A 17,464-nucleotide genomic window follows, 5' to 3' on the forward strand; every position below is an offset into this window, starting at 1 on the left:
GAAGGTACTGTATGTATATAACTTTGTTAGAAAGAATATTGTATTTCCCTTGACAGAGTGTATGTAAAAAAAGCTGAATGTAAACAAATGTCTCAATTTACCCCACTCTCCCCTACAGCGAAGCCTAATTATTCTGGCAGATTATTTTACTACGCGTCACTGGTGCTCCCAAATTCAAATTCCAAGTCGCACAGCAAAATAAAAATGAGCATATGTGATAAAACTGGTCGCACTTTAGAGCCCTGCCCATGACTATGTTACTTCACTATAGCATTCTCAGTGTTGTTAGGGTTAAACATGAGTCAGAGCAGAGAAAGTGATTTATTTTCCAATGAATGACAGTTCGGTCACCCCAGGGCAGATGAAGGAGGAGATAAAGGAACGGGCCCCACCACCACGCTCAAAAACCCTTCACCTGCTGTTCATTCCCAAGTCTCACCACTATCTCACCCTTTCACAGGGCTTTTTTCACCGAAAAAGATAGAGCTTCTGTTTGACCCCCTAGATGCACCACACCTCTCCAGAGCATCATGCCTCATCAAGTGGTAAATGTCTGTTTTCCAACTGTGCTTTGTAAGTGTGTATTTGTATAAAATGTTATATGCTGCTATTTTGGCCAGGTTGCTCTTAAAAATAGATTTTTAATCTCAATGAGAATAACGTCGTTTAAAAAAAATCTATACCAATATGATGACGAACCAAACAGGTACATACGCTGCTAGGCCTACATCATGCCCCATTTAGTCATAAGACTGAGGAAGGAGATTTTGGGAGGATTTTAGCTTTGATATATGGAGACCTTGTGAAATCAATGCGACAGATCACCATCCAACAAGTACTGTTCAAACATGATCAAACTAGAAAGGGACAACTATGCGTGCCATTTCACTGGAACACATACCTGTGTCACAAAAGATGTGCACACAAGCAACTACATGAACAACGCAAACACACATTCAGTGTTTCACTACAGTCCTGTTCATCATTTAGCCAACACAATCCACACAAAATATGTCAGAGAAGAAACTCAGGCCTAATTTACCCAAGGGCACATTTGAGTTGAGTGTGAAGTGAGGAGAGAGAAAAAAGAACAATCGGAGAAAAAAAAAGAAAAAACATTCCTGGAAATGATTGGAGAGACAAACACGTGTGTTGTGGTGATGATGGTGTGTTTGGCATGTCTCCATCAAAACCTGTCTATCCTGAACCGACAAGCTTTCATACAATACACTGTCTCCACAAATGGAGATATGGTGATGTGTGTGTGTGTGACTTAGGAGAAGGCCTATATGGGCAGAGAGCAGCAGATCGGCCTACGACTCCCAGAGTACAGTACAAGAACATGTGTCTTAATGGGGTTACTCTGCATTCATAATCAAGTGGGAAGGTAGTATTTACTACATATGACTGGGAAAAATCCACTTCAACACCCTCCAACTGGTAATTAGCCTACTAGTAGGAAACCTGTCCATCATCCCTGACCTCCAACTTCTCCCACATGCTGACCTCTAAAGTCGCCTACGAAGGAAATTACCTCGATAACCAGGTATTAAATTGGGCCGGGTCCTGCTGGGTCCGGGACCTGGCACCTATGATCCAAATGAGAGCCAGGCGGAGTTGACACCCATTTCCTTTGGTAATACAAAAATTTGAATTTTCTCATGAAAATTTGTTGTTCATTTTCCTCACCCAACAACACAAGTAAAGCAACAGCAAAATTAGACAACCCCATAGTAGAATCGTTTAACTATTCAATTGGTCAGACTTTCGCATTCTACTGTATGCAAGAACATTATATTCATTTTGAGTGGCGCACAGGAAGAGAAACATGCATGCATTGTAGCCTACAACGTTCTTAATGCAGTCGCGGGAAAACACATTTGAAAGCAGTTTTGATGGCCACTGTTAAAAGAGGAGGATCACAGAGCTTTCTAGTGTACACTTATTTCTCAAATCCCCCAAATTTAGGAACCATTTTAGAACCTGAGTTTTTAGCAGCGGCATCGTTTATGCGCACGTAGCGTGTTACTAAATGTAACACGGGTCAGGTGTAACATGGAGGCCTACATTATATTCACAGTACATGATCCTGGCTGAGTGCCAGTGAAGCTTTTTGGGGGTACATTCAAGCCTTCAATATGTTGCTAACTAGCAACAAGATAATGCTTAGAGTTTGATCTAGCTAAATGCAGATGGGCAACCCTCAGCCTATTTATTTATAGCCAATATTCCTCATCAGTTGGGCTACAGCAGGTGATAATGTTTATTGTTGAATAGCACACCTCCCTGATAACATGGACCAAAATGTTATTGGGCTCAATTCTGGAGGGGGAAATTATATTTTAGACCATCTCACAGTCATACGCCCCCCCCCCCCCCAAAATTGTAGATCCATCTGTCACCTGTAGTATGCTGTGATATGTGCTTTTGTCAGCATATATTGTTTAGGCTAATATTTTAAACTCCTTGAGTCCCACCGTATCGCCGGCACGTTTTGGACTTCTAACCCCTTTTAAACATTTGCGCTACAGACTTTGGGGTTGTACCGTTGAATTTGTCTAGTTATTTTGCATCCATAGATACCAGCCATTAGTCTGTGTGATAAACGGGGGCTGAGCTAGAGTGGTTTTTGTGAGACAAGGGCAGTCAATTATATAGTTCTTAGTCATTCAATTTGGGATGAGTGTGTGTCTTCTCACAAAAACGTCTGTAGAGTCCCGGATGGTTTGTGCTATATTATGACCCAGCTATGAAAAGCTGAAACTCTCACAAACACGTACATGTGATCTGTCTTGCTCTATGATGCTCAGAGTAGTTAAAAGGTAAAGAGATTCTTCTACATAGAAGGTGATTGGAAATCCCAGGACATAGTGCCTATAATACTGTAATAAACTCACATAGTTGCTGTCACAAACTCCAAACTCCACACAGTTGTCACTGACTAGTTGGATATTAGTTTCCTACCTAACCATTTCTATTCTCCTAAATTAATTCTTATCAGGTTTTTGCTTGGTGTACCTTATTTATTTATTTTTGTTGTTGACATTTGTCAATAAAACTCATGAATGCAAGTGTTTATGTCATGTTTTGTGTTGTACTTGTAGGCCTGGTTTTCCTGAAAGTAAAATACTTCAATGGGATGCTAAATATAAGCAGTGAAAAAAATGCAGATTTTTGCTGGGGTCCTCGGGCCTGATGTTAAATTGAAAAACTCCTCCATACAGCTACAGAGCTTGTGAGAGTCTTGGAAGTACTGGTGGGGAGAAGACTTTTCATTTTTGCAGTACAAGAGGGACAAGTTCATCACCTGTTGTGACCTTGTTTCCACTGATCTCATGCTAATTGCATTTAGCGTTCAAGTGTTCCTGGGAGGGCACTAAATGGACAAAAGGTTAAATCCCTCGACACCGAATGTTTTTTAAATCAGCTGTGTTCTTTCCGTGTAAGAGTCAATTATATGAATCTTGGAGTCATTTAATTTGAGATGATGTCAAATCCTGTGTGTGTGTATTGGGGTCGGGAAGAGGAGGAGGGAGAGAGGGGAGGGGAGTTGAGCGGAGGGGGGGGGGGGGGGGGGGGGGGCAGCTGCCAAAGCTCTCAGGGCTCAGTTTTTTCTACCGTAAAATCTCTCTCCTCTATCATGTGTTACTTTTCTTCATAATGGATCCATCCACTCACACACGGTTGTCTAAATTAATTAGGTGTTACCTAAATAACAGCTTATAGCCTATTTCTAAAGAGTTTTCTCATCAGCTTTTTCACATTCCCCTAACGTCTATTTGTTTTACATGTTCTTCCCCGCAACATTTACATTTGACCATGTTTTCTATAGTGTAATGTATACAGTAGGATGTATTCAACATTGAATCAGTATAGGAGAACATTCTGATAAAGTTCAGGGAGCATTCTCAAACATGCGCACACAGACAAATCAGTATAGGACAACATTCTGACATTTAAAAGAAACGGCATTCATGTCAACAGAAAGGTTGCGAATGATGCATCAATCAAATGTGTCTAAATCATTCAACTAAAGAGAGGCGTTGCCAGTCACTACCAGCCACCAAGCCTCATTGATGTACTTAACTAGAGATGGCACACCCCACTCATAGCATGGACAACAGCGCCCCCGAGTGGAACTTGATACAGGACATTACAGGCTAGCCAGAGAAGTATACTAAATACACCATTCTAATGTAATACTGGTAAATTACCTCAACTACAGTCACTCTCACCTTGTCCAAGTTCAAATGCAGTTAATTATCAAATACCATCCCCTCTAGTGAAGTTAAACAGCAAGTCTTATTACAGCCCAATAGATTTGTGTAGAAATTCAGTCATGCTGCCTCCTATATATAGATAATGAGAGGGAACTACTTCAGCTCAGTTGATTAAATAGTGTGTGAGTTAGAAACACACTTCTTACACATACAGCTAAAAACGAATAATATATTTGCACTTTATATTAGGCCTTGGCAAAGTCTTCCCACCAAATAGTGTCACAAAAACAGAATAACTAGAAAATTGCTAGGCCTACACATTAGCCCTAAACAGTTTCCCATGAATTGTCAATGGGCTTTGTAAACCAACCCGGATGTAATATAATTAAGGCCACATGTTGACTCAGTGGCGCTTCTCCATACGGGACATGGGAGGGGGAGGGACGCACACTCTGTAAACAGAAATAGGTGCATCACCGGTCACTGAGCTGGCAAGCTAAAGTTAGCTAGTTAGTCACATAAATGTACGTTCAGCCTTTAAGTATTTAGCCTTTAAGTATTTATCTTATGAAGTCAGCATGGCTTAACATAGTTTCTTTCGTCTTTGACCTCGACATTGTTGCTGGATAGATACTTTCATACCTAACATGCTGGCGCTGCTAGCTAGCTAATGCTAACGGCGCTAGCTAAACTCATATCTGGATGCACTCTAGTTCCCGAGAGAGCAGCATACTGGTAAGTCAACTTTGCTTTCAAACGTTGTAATCATTTGTAAAGTTGTTTTACATGCAATCATACAAGCTAGATAGATAGATAGATCTTTTGTTAAAAAACCTGATGTCATTCATTGGTTGTTTCTTTGGAGCTAGCTAAGCTATCACTAGCTAGCTAGGTGGATAATAATGTAATGTACAGTTGTCTACAGTAACGTTACAGTATACTATAGCCTTGTTACACCTAGTTGGCTAGTTGGTTGATATGGGGTGTAGTAGGCTAGCGTCGATGTTAGCTTATTTTACCAAGTCAAAAATAACATAATGGTTGTGTGCACTCTCACTGGATACAATTGTGTGGTTTGGTGTCAGATTTTCTAAAGAAAATAGACATATACAGTATATGATCAGCAATTCTCAATCAGTTGAGATACACAGCGAACCCATGATGAAGTTCATTCATAATTGTGGACACTAATTATTGTTAATATTCCAATTCTCTAGGCCCTACATTCCCAAACCTGAAGCCCCCTGTACCCAGTAGGAAAGACCAGGGAAAAGTGTTAGTTTAAGGTACAACTTCCTATTGAGGAAATATAAGACAACTCAATGTCACATTTAGATTTAGAGTTACTGACATGAATAGAAGCATATACAAGCAATCTATCAAATGTATTTTATAAAAACCCATTTTACATCAGCAGTAGTGCTTATACAGATACCCAGCCTAAAACCCCAAAGAGCAAGCAATGCAGACGTAGAAGCACAGTGGCTAGGAAAAACTCCCCAGAAAGGCAGGAACCTAGGAAGAAACCTAGAGAGGAACCAGGCTCTGAGGGTTGGCCAGTCCTCTTCTGGCTGTGCAGGTGGAGATTATAAAAGAGTACAGCTATTTAGCCAGATTATTCTTCAAGACGTTTAAATGTTCATAGATGACCAGCAGTGTCAAATAAGAGGGTTATAGAGGGTGCAATAGTTCAGCAACTCAGGAGTAAATGCCAGTTGGCTCTTCATAGCTGAGCATTTAGATGTTGAGACAGTAGGTCCGGTAGAGGGAGACAGTGTCAAACAGCGGGTCTGGGACAAGTTAGTATCTCCGATGAGCCTTTAGCAGGTCAGGGTTCCATAGCTGCAGACATAAACAGCAGAGACTGGATGAGCAGCACGACTAGGTGGACTGGAGACAGGGACAGCCAGGAGTCGTCAGGCCAGGTAGTCCTGAGGCATGGTCTTAGAGCTCATGTCCTGCATCCTTTATTTAAATTGAGCGTAGACTAAGCCCTAGAGGTTTGTAACTTCACATGATTTAGCCTACTTGTCAATCCAGATCCTCTTTACTGTACATGGTTGAAAGTAATTTTTCCCAGGCTAATCACCGAATGGCCTACTACAAGGGTGTGGTCAGGGTGTGGTCGCAATAACATCAGCGACAGCCCCGAAACCTGAAGGATCTGGAGAAGGTCTGTATGGAGGAGTGGGCCAAAATCCCTGCTGCAGTGTGTGCAAACCTGGTCAAGAACTACAGGAAACGTATGATCTCTGTAATTGCAAACAAAGGTTTCTGTACCAAATATTAAGTTCTGCTTTTCTGGTGTATCAAATACTTATGTCATACAATAAAATGCAAATGAATTACTTAAAAATCATACAATGTGATTTTCTGGATTTTTGTTTTAGATTCTGTCTCTCACAGTTGAATTGTAAAAATTACAGACCTCTACATGCTTTGTAAGTAGGAAAATCGGCAGTGTATCAAATACTTGTTCTCCCCACTGTACTTACTGTCACTTTGTGCATCTCTCTTTCAGATCTGCCATGCACTCCACCACTGCCTGACAGACTCACCCAGAAGTGCGTACACTGGGCCTATTAAGACTGACAAGCAGAGATGGGTGGCTGACAAGGAAAAATAAAACAACATGCGCTCACACACATTATCCACAATGTAAATAAGTTGTAATTACTTGTTTATTTAATGTTTGGTCCATTTTATTTTAGTATTGGAGATATCTACTCCTTCATATCCATTCTCAATATCTACATAATTACTCTAAATATCTATTAAATCAAAGTGTGATTGATAATATTGTAAAAGACTATGGCTTAATGTTTACAGTTTGAGGAAATTCTGTGTGCTTTTTTCTGAGTTGAAAAACATGTCTCCCTCTCACACACCCACATTAGACACAATGTAAAAAAAAATGTACTAACTTGTTTATTTTATGTATGCTACATTTTATTTGAGGAAAATATCTTCAATAAACTACAATCACAGTTAAAGCAATGTCTTTGGTTTATTGGATATTTCTCTGAATACAATGTGTGACCAGAAGGAAGTCGGCAGACCTGCAATCCTTGGACTGTGTAGGTTTTGTCATCTGGAGCTGAAAAATAGAGAGGAGAGGAAGAGTGCAGTTTAAAGGTTTATCATTAATAACTGACACAATTCTATGATGAATACATATTACAATAATAATGCATAATAGTGACCAATAGTTACTGTACTGTGATTGTTTTGTGTTTTATTTACTCAATCAAGTAGTGTCCCAAGGGGGGATCGAACCAGGTCTCAAAAGCAGCAGAAAAAGTCAAATAAGGTCACCAAAATGTCCGTTACGGATATACACGACTTTCCCCCACGATGGGAGTGTGGATAATAGCTATTTTGTTGTATGTCTTCATTTCGAAGCACGCATGGATGTGAATGTGATCATCACTCACCTAAATACCCCTGTGCACGTGCCTTGATCAGCGCAACATAAAACAACAGGAATATATGTTAATGATAACATGTAGCTAAGAAATAGCATGTAGCTAAGACATGACAAATCGTGATTAAATCTAATCAAATTGTATTGGTAACATACACGTGGTTAGCAGATGTTATTGCGAGTGTAGCGAAATGCAGGTGCTTCTAGTTCCCACAGTGCAGTAATGTGTAGGCTACTCTACCTACATGTTTGTATCTACTAGGTTTAGGCAAAAAAAATAAGTTGGAGAAGAAAGTCCCTACCTGATATCATCTTTGTCTACACTGCTTAATTGTCAGTCACTGACAGTTTAGGTAGGTACAGAGAGGCTGGTTCACGTATTCAATATTATCTCAAATTCAACAGATACCTAAATCCACTTTTCTGCAGCAGTAAAAATACTGCTCCAGGTGAGGCTCGAACTCACAACCTCGGCATAGCTCTACAATGTACTGTCATATAAGTACCGCGCGCTAACCGATTGCGCCACTGGAGCTCCACTACTATGGCTCAGCAATAGAGATTATGAACAGTCTAAACCGGATGCTATCATCTCTTTTTTTAATGATTTATTTATCGGTAATTATATTTTCTGTTATGTTTTACAACACAAACAGAACCATACAGCATCACCCATAGAAACCGACCAAGACCCGACTAAGCTTTAACAAATTTCTGATTTGCCGAATCAGTCGTTTGCGTTGTTTGAACATAGCTAACTAACTTAGCTTGCTAACGTTAGTTCGCCTGAACTGATCACTGGATGGATAGAGATCTGTCCGTTGTCGAGTCTATTGTGACTAAATTGTATTTTCCTATATTGGCCGTGTGTATTTGACAGTTAATCTGGAAAGTGATATTATACTGTGTGGTTGTAGTATGAATATTAATTTCATAACAAGTTGCTAATGCTTTCTGTGAAATCCTGGCTGCTACAGGGTCGTTACTAGTTACCACAGCCACAAAGTTATGGCTAAACCCCACATAGTTCTACAGTTTATGTTCCTAACCGTAACCCTAACCTTAACAACACTGCTAACATTAATTCTAGCCCTAACCTTAAATTAAGGAACATTGTCAGCATTGCTGGTTTGGCAAAAAAGGTAGCTGTATAAAACAGTATCTTGCAGGATTCAACAGTTGGAATTGTAAGAGTTGTTGCCCTTTCCCTTTCTCTGTGGTCGTTATTCTACTTGAATCCAGAAAGAACAAAACCCTTTCATTAAATATTTACATCAAAATGTGCAAAGTTATGGGCAAATACCCAAAGATCCACATCAAATTAAATATTTATCTTGATCAAATAAAACAAGCATTTTTTTGTGCAGTATTAATTTGCCATCCTTACAAACCACTTAATGTAAATGTACATTACTGTATTGTACATAGGCTGGTCATTTAGATTTATACCTGTGGACTTTCGATCACCATAAAGACAATGCACAATACAGTAATTGATTGACACATCAACTGGTTTGTGATGTGATGTTGTGGATCAGTTGGTAGTAGAGAATGATGCTTTCAACTCTAGGGTTGGGGGTTCAATTCCCATGGGGGATTAGTATGCAATACATGCACTCACTACTGTAAGTTGCTTCGGATAAGGGTGTCTACTAAATTGTAAAACAACTGAGTAGACACCTTCAGTTTTCGAAATATTTGTATTTGCAAAGTATTTCAAGAAACTGGAAAATAAATATCAAGCAAGAATTCCACAAGTATTAACAGATTAACTGTTTTGCACAGATATTTATCAGACTGAAGTTACACATGCTGGTAAACACTCAAATACATTTAGTTGAACTTTTTTTCACAAAAGTAGTGCACTAGTCCTGTGTTAGTCCTGCAGCACCCCCACCCCAAAACTACTTCCCACGGCTATGTTGACTAAACATGTTCTTTTTCTTCAGGCTACCCTCTATAACATGATGCAGTTTTGCTTGTGTATAATAATCTATTTTCGAAAAAGAGTCCATTGTTTTATTGTAGTATGGTTATGTTAACATTGTAAACTGAATGAAAAACACTGCTAGTCTAGACATGTATGGTAGGGATAGTTTATTGGAGGATCACAATTCAACATGTCAACAACCATACTTGACAACATGAATTCAGATCATTATCATCTATCCACTAACTTAAGCAATCATCTGTCTTGTATCTGGATGGACGGATAGATGGAGGGAGAGAGGGAGGGAGGGATGAAAATGTGACATATGTAGCAGCCTTCTTTAACATATGCTTGGGAGATAAATCTGTCACATGACCTTCCTCTCCAAGGAGGCAGATTAGCAAGAACTAATCTGATTTCACAAATACATGTCTAGACTGAGCTCTCAGCAGACTGTGGCTCCTGCCAAGCACCAGGATATCGACGGAGAGGGGATGTAGTGTAGAGAGATGGAGCTCATTAACTTCTTCAGGATTGGTGGGACGGTTGAGCTAACATAGGCTAATGCGATTAGCATGAGGCTGTAAGTAACAAGAACATTTCCCAGAACATAGACATATCTGATATTTGCAGAAATATTAAATTCTTGTTATTCTAACTGCACTGTCCAATTTACAGTAGCTATTACAGTGAAAGAATACCATGCTATTGTTTGAGGAGAGTGCACAGTTTTGAACATGAAAAGTTATTAATAAACATATGAGGCAAATTTGGGCAGTTTTGATACAACATTGTGAATAGAAATCCAATGGTTCATTGGATCAGTCTAAAACTTTGCACATGCAATGCTGCCATCTAGTGGCCAATATCTAAATTGCATCCGGGCTGGAATAATACATAATGGCCTTTCTCTTGCATTTCAAAGATGATGGTACAAAAAACAAAAAAAAACTAGTTTTTTTCTTTGTATTATCTTTTACCAGATCTAATGTGTTATATTCTCCTACATTCCTTCCACATTTCCACAAACTTCAAAGTGTTTCCTTTCAAATGGTACCAAGAAAATGGATATCCTTACTTCAGGGCCTGAGCTACAGGCAGTTAGATTCGGGTATGTCATTTTAGGCCAAATTTTAAAAAAAGGGTCCAATCCTTAAGAGGGAAAGGGGCCGATCCTTAACAAATTGATGGGAAAGGAAAATGTGAGAAACTGCTCTTTAGTCCACCTGGGGCTTGATTAGAGAGTGTGATGATGATGATGATGATGTCATATTGCCCTGCTCTTCCCATGACATACCATTCTCTATTGGCCACGAGAGACTGAGGGGATGAGAAGAGAAACTAATTTGTGGATCTGCAACTGGTATGTGTCTTCCCCAAGCATGAATGACCCGATCTGCATTGTGTCCCACCCACCACCCGCCAACCCCTCTTTTACGCTACTGCTACTCTCTGTTCATCATATATGCATAGTCACTTTAACCATATCTACATGTACATACTACCTCAATGAGCCTGACTAACCGGTGTCTGAATGTAGTCTCGCTACTTTTATAGCCTCGCTACTGTATATAGCCTGTCTTTTTACTGATGTTTTATTTCTTTACCTACATATTGTTCACCTAATACCTTTTTTGCGCTATTGGTTAGAGCCTGTAAGTAAGCATTTCACTGTAAGGTCTTGTAATGACGGTCCTCCTCCTCTTCATCCGAAGAGGAGGAGCAGGGATTGAACCAAGGTGCAGCGCGTTGAAATGACATGATGAATTTATTTAACAAGACAAAACGAACTATACTTGAAAATGATACAAAATAACAAAACGAAAGTAGACAGACCTGAACTACGAACTTACATACAACGTGAAGAACGAAATGAACAGGAACAGACTACATGAAATGAACAAACCGTATACAGTCCCGTATGGTGCAAACATAGACACAGGAGACAACCACCCACAAACAAACAGTGTGAATGCCCTACCTAAATATGACTCTTGATTAGAGGAAAATGCAAACCACCTGCCTCTAATCAAGAGCCATACCAGGCAAACCAAAACCAACATAGAAACGAATAACATAGACTGCCCACCCAAAACACATGCCCTGACCATAAACACATAAAAACAACATAAAACAGGTCAGGACTGTTACAGTACCCCCCCCTCAAGATGCGCACGCCGGGCGCACAAGCACAAAGTCCAGGGGAGGGTCCGGGTGGGCAGTTGACCACGGTGGTGGTTCCGGCTCAGGACGCTGTCCCAATCCCACCATAATAAATCCCCGCTTCTGTGTCTTCCTCAAGGTGGCGACCCTCGCCACCGACCTTGGACTGGGAACCCTAGACATGGGTCCCGCTGGATTTAGGGGCCGCCCCGGACTGAGGGACGGCAGCTCCGGACTGAGGGACAACACCGGGACAAGGGGCAACACTGGGACAAGGGGCAGGTCCCGGCTGGCTGGCTCTGGCGGATCCTGGCTGGACGGCTCTGAAGGCTGATCCGGTCTGACGGAAGGCTCTGGCTGATCCGGTCTGGCGGAAGGCTCTGGCTGATCCGGTCTGGCGGAAGGCTCTGGCTGATCCGGTCTGGCGGAAGGCTCTGGCTGATCCGGTCTGGCGGAAGGCTCTGGCTGATCCGGTCTGGCGGAAGGCTCTGGCTGATCCGGTCTGGCGGAAGGCTCTGGCTGATCCGGTCTGGCGGAAGGCTCTGGCTGATCCGGTCTGGCGGAAGGCTCTGGCGGATCCGGTCTGGCGGAAGGCTCTGGCGGATCCGGTCTGGCGGAAGGCTCTGGCGGCTCCGGTCTGGCTGACGGCTCTGTAGGCTCTTGGCAGACGGGCGGCTTTGCAGGCTCATGGCAGACGGGCAGCTTTGCAGGCTCATGGCAGACGGGCAGCTTTGCAGGCTCATGGCAGACGGGCAGTTCAGGCGCCGCTGGGCAGACGGGCAGTTCAGGCGCCGCTGGGCAGACGGGCAGTTCAGGCGCCGCTGGGCAGACGGGCAGTTCAGGCGCCGCTGGGCAGACGGGCAGCTCAGGCGCCGCTGGGCAGACGGGCAGCTCAGGCACCGCTGGGCAGACGGGCACACCTGTAGGGAGGAGACGGAGAGACAGCCTGGTGCGTGGGGCTGCCACAGGACCCACCAGGCTGGAGAGACCTACAGGAGGCTTGATGTTAAAAGGCACCTGAAGGACCGGGCTGTGGGGGAGTACTGGAGCTCTGGTGCGCAGCCTTGGCACCACTCCCCCAGGCTGGCATACTACTCCAGCCCGTACCCTCCAGAGTGCAGGCACAGGTTGAACCGGGCTGTGGATGAGCACTGGAGATCTAGTGCCTACTACGCGCACTTCTCCCTTAGGCTCCACTCCCACATTAGCCCGGTACGAGCGGAGCGTAGGCATAGGACGCACTGCACCCTCCCAGCGCCCCGGAGACACAGCACGCAGAGCCGGCGCAGGATACCCTGGACCGAAACTGCGTACAGGAGACCAGACGCGCTGAGCAGGCACAATACGCCCCGGCTGGATGCCCACACTCACTTGACACTTTCGGGGGGCTGCCCTATAGCGCACCAGGCTATGGGCACGCACTGGCGACACCGTGCGCTTAACCGCATAACACGGTGCCTGACCAGTGACGCGTTGCTTATAATAAGCACGAGGAGTGCGCTCAGGTCTGCTACCTGGCTTAGCCACACTCCTCTCTAGCCCCCCCCCAAAAAAATTCTGGGGTTGCCTCTCGTACCTGTCCCGCTGCCGTGCTGCCTCCTCATATCGCCGCCGCTCAGCTTTCGCTTCCTCCAGCTCAGCTTTGGGGCGGCGATACTCCCCAGCCTGTGCCCAGGGTCCTTCTCCGTTCAACTCTTCCTCCCAAGTCCACAAGTCCTGGGATTTCTGCGGTTGCTGTCCTCTTCCCCGCTGCTTGGTTCTGGTAATTTGGTGGGTGGTTCTGTAATGACGGTCCTCCTCCTCTTCATCCGAAGAGGAGGAGCAGGGATTGAACCAAGGTGCAGCGCGTTGAAATGACATGATGAATTTATTTAACAAGACAAAACGAACTATACTTGAAAATGATACAAAATAACAAAACGAAAGTAGACAGACCTGAACTACGAACTTACATACAACGTGAAGAACGAAATGAACAGGAACAGACTACATGAAATGAACAAACCGTATACAGTCCCGTATGGTGCAAACATAGACACAGACACAGGAGACAACCACCCACAAACAAACAGTGTGAATGCCCTACCTAAATATGACTCTTGATTAGAGGAAAATGCAAACCACCTGCCTCTAATCAAGAGCCATACCAGGCAAACCAAAACCAACATAGAAACGAATAACATAGACTGCCCACCCAAAACACATGCCCTGACCATAAACACATAAAAACAACATAAAACAGGTCAGGACTGTTACAGGTCTACTAGACCTGTTGTATTCAGCGCACGTGACAAATTAACTTTGATTTGATCACCACTTTTCAGCTACTTAGCTGTTAATGCTACTTTGCTCACATTTTTCTCTCTCTTTCTACCTCTCACCCTTTCCTCCCCCCTCAGGAGAGGTCTTCTATGACTCTAGCCAAGATTCCCTCTGTCTACAGGAGTCTGATAATTCGTGGACACAGCCAGTGAGTCAGTTTTCTTTAGAATACAGGAATTAGCTAGTGTATGAGAAAGTAAAAGAGAAATAATCAAGTAAATTGTCTATTTCTTAGTTAACAGTGGAGGTGGGCTGAGGGGGTTGCCCTATTCATCTTACACAGCCCTGACCTCTGATGTCATCACCCTGGTTGTGTGTCGTCAATCTGGACCCAGACAGTAAGAGCTGATAGTAGAATAGTAAGTCCTATGCACCTTTTAGATCAAATCAAAATCAAATCAAATTGTATTTGTCACATGCTTTTTGTGATTTGTGATGCAGCCAGTCAAGATGCTCTCAATGGTGCAGCTGAAGAACTTTTCGAGTACCTGAGGGCCCATGCCAAATCTTTTCTGCCTCCTGAGAGGGAAGAGGCGTTGTCGTGCCTTTTTCACAACTGTTTTGGTGTGTGTGGACCATGATAATTCCTAAGTTATGTAGACACAGAGGAACTCTCGACCCGGTCCACTAAAGCCCTGTCGATGTGAATGGGGAAGTGCTCAGCCCTCTGTTTCCTGTAGTCCACGATCAGCTCCTTTGTCTTGCTGATGTTGCGGTAAATGGTAAAAGAAGGGGATTTTAAGGTGATGAACTCAGCCAATGAAACAGTAGGCTATTGGTTCAAACATAGAGTACAGTCAATTTAAAATGTTTTTTTAAAACATAAAAAAACATACAACTCATTTAATTGTACCTTTTATAATATACATTGCTTATTCATGTACATTCTGTGAGACTGCAGAGACCGCAGTGCTAATTGTAATGTGATTCCTGCTTCCCTCCTACTCATTAACATGTGCACCCCTCTTCCCCTCATCACTTCACTCCATCACTTTACTGACAAGTGTTTCCGCTTTGGTTTTATATGACCGCCCACACCACTGTCACTAGTTTTCTTATTGTGGGAATGTAAGCAACCTTTCACCGATCACACCGGACTCCTACCCTAGTTATCCCACTTCTGTATTTTGGACTCTCAGTCTCTCTGAAACCCCCCCCCCCCCAAAAACACACAGAACTAAGTGATTCAATACACAAAGAGTTATTAGAGTTATTATTTTAAAGAGTTATTATTTCAGTTATAATTTTCACATCACTTTGCAATAATGAGTGGGAAACCAGTACTTGTGAACGTGGACGAATGGATTGCAGAGAACGAAAAGGCCTTTTTACCACCAGTGTGCAACAAACTCATGTGAGTAGCAGCCTAGGCTAGTTTCGTTTATAGACGTAGTTATAGTTTCAGTTTTAGTTGCACACTCTGGTGTCACTAGATTAAACAAACTATAACTGATAAAGTCTTCATATAATGTGTTCATAAGCATAGGTGCTTCACAAATCGTCTATAAGATTTATATAAAGCATCTGTTGTTATTTTAAAACGGGACCATGCTATTATCATGTTGAGCTGTAAAAAAAAAAAAAAGTACTGTTTACCCCCTGACTATCTTTAGTAGTCAAAGAGTAATGATTCACGATATGTTGGCAAAGATTGACAAAGGTAATGAATGTGAGCAAGTGCATGCTTTCATATTTTCTTTCTCCGTTAGGCATTTTTGTCAGCTGAACATCGTGTTTGTCAGAGGTCCCAACAAATGATTAAGACATAGAGGAAGGGGAGGAGGTAAGAGAAAAGGCCAGCATTCACCTATGACATTGACCAAATACTGTGGAAGGATTGAGTGAAGTTCTTGATTTTTGTGTGCCCATTGGCTAAGCTTCTGACTGAGTTTATGTGAGAAGGTTAGGCACGTGGGTCAGGAAAGTTACTACTGTGGCTGACTGATTGCTAACTAACTAGCGTGGTAATGTCCTTGCATCAGTTGCTTACTTTCAGATAGGGACATTGCATAGGAATGAAATCTCAAGCACTTGCAGACAATGGGCATTCAAACGACTAAGAGATATTAAGTATGGGATATAAGACTTATAAGACTTATTTGCGCTGTGTAAAGACTTTATACAATGAGTGTACAAAACATTAGGAACATCTTCATAATATTGACTTAGTCTCAATTCGTCAGGGTATGGACTACAAGGCGTCAAAAGTGTTCCACGGGGATGCTGGCTGTTGACCCTAATGCTTCCTATAGTTGTGTCAAGTTGGCTGGATGTCCTTTGGGTGGTGGACCATTCTTGATACACACGGGAAACTATTGAGTGTGTAAAACCCAGCAGTGTTGCAGTTCTTGACACACTCAAAGCGATGCGCCTGGCACCTACTACCATTCCCCATTCAAAGGCACTTAAATATTTTGTCTTGCCCATTCACCCTCTGAATGGCACACATACACAATCCATGTCTCAACTGTTTCAATGCTTAAACATCCTTCTTTAACCTGTCTCCTCCCCTTCATCTACACTGATTGAAGTGGATTTAACAGGTGACACCAATAAGGGATCATATCTTTCACCTGGATTCACCTAGTCAGTCTACATCATGGAAAGAGCAGGTGTTCCTAATGTTTTGTGTACTCAGTGTATTTACAAAGCAGAGGATTGTACTTGCATTTTCAAGAATATAATCTAGCCACTGGAGGTCAGCATAAGCACATTCATAGCTTAGTGAGCACTCAAATGTGATATGAGGCCTAAGATATCCTCCATATGATGTATCTGTGTTTTTTCTAGTCTGTAGTTATTGCTTTTCACTGTCATGTCCTCTTCCTGTCTTGTTTTGTGCAGCTCTACTAGGTGGAAGGGGACATATGTCTGAAGGTGGTAGAGAATGGTAAACATACATTTAACTTGGCAAGTCAGTTAAGAAAAAAGTCTTATTTACAATGACGGCCTACTCCAGCCAAATCCAGACGACGCTGGGCCAATTGTGCGCCACCCTAGGGGACTCCCAATCACGGCCGGATGTGATACAGCCGGGATTCAAACCAGGGACTGTAGTGACACCTCTTGCACCTCTTGCACTTAGATGCAGTGCCTTAGACCCCTGCACCACTCGGGAGCTTGTGCATATCCATAAGGCACCGGTGAGAGAAACAACATTTATTCCAAGCATCTCTCGCCAAGTCCACTGTTTAACATAAGTGATAGTGCCATAAAAACAATGCAGATTTTTTAGGTTTGTGTTTGTGTCACACACACCCCATGTCCTCCTGTGTCCATATCTGGTCCTCAGACATTTCTGCTCCCAGCTCGGAGAATGCGTGGGTGGGGTGGGTGGGTGGTAAATCATGCCTCTTCGTGGTTTCAGGTACTGTGTGAATGACACTACAGACATTTTGAGAGGGT

The 17,464-nt window shown here is 42.7% G+C and overlaps 1 long non-coding RNA gene and 1 other non-coding gene across 2 annotated transcripts; one reads left to right on the plus strand and one right to left on the minus strand.

The window, feature by feature from the left end:
* Positions 1–4,650: 4,650 nt before the first annotated feature.
* On the plus strand, positions 4,651–7,213 carry LOC129836197 (uncharacterized). Its single transcript, XR_008756624.1, has 2 exons — positions 4,651–4,955; positions 5,438–7,213. It is a non-coding gene; the product is annotated as an uncharacterized LOC129836197 (long non-coding RNA).
* Positions 7,214–8,085: 872 nt separating this feature from the next.
* trnai-uau (transfer RNA isoleucine (anticodon UAU)) lies at positions 8,086–8,179 on the minus strand. The gene is made up of 2 exons: positions 8,142–8,179; positions 8,086–8,121 (listed from the first exon to the last, which is right to left on the minus strand). It is a non-coding gene; the product is annotated as a tRNA-Ile (tRNA).
* Positions 8,180–17,464: the final 9,285 nt, after the last annotated feature.

Source organism: Salvelinus fontinalis, chromosome 37 (assembly GCF_029448725.1).
Source record: "Salvelinus fontinalis isolate EN_2023a chromosome 37, ASM2944872v1, whole genome shotgun sequence".
Taxonomy (NCBI): Eukaryota; Metazoa; Chordata; class Actinopteri; order Salmoniformes; family Salmonidae; genus Salvelinus; species Salvelinus fontinalis.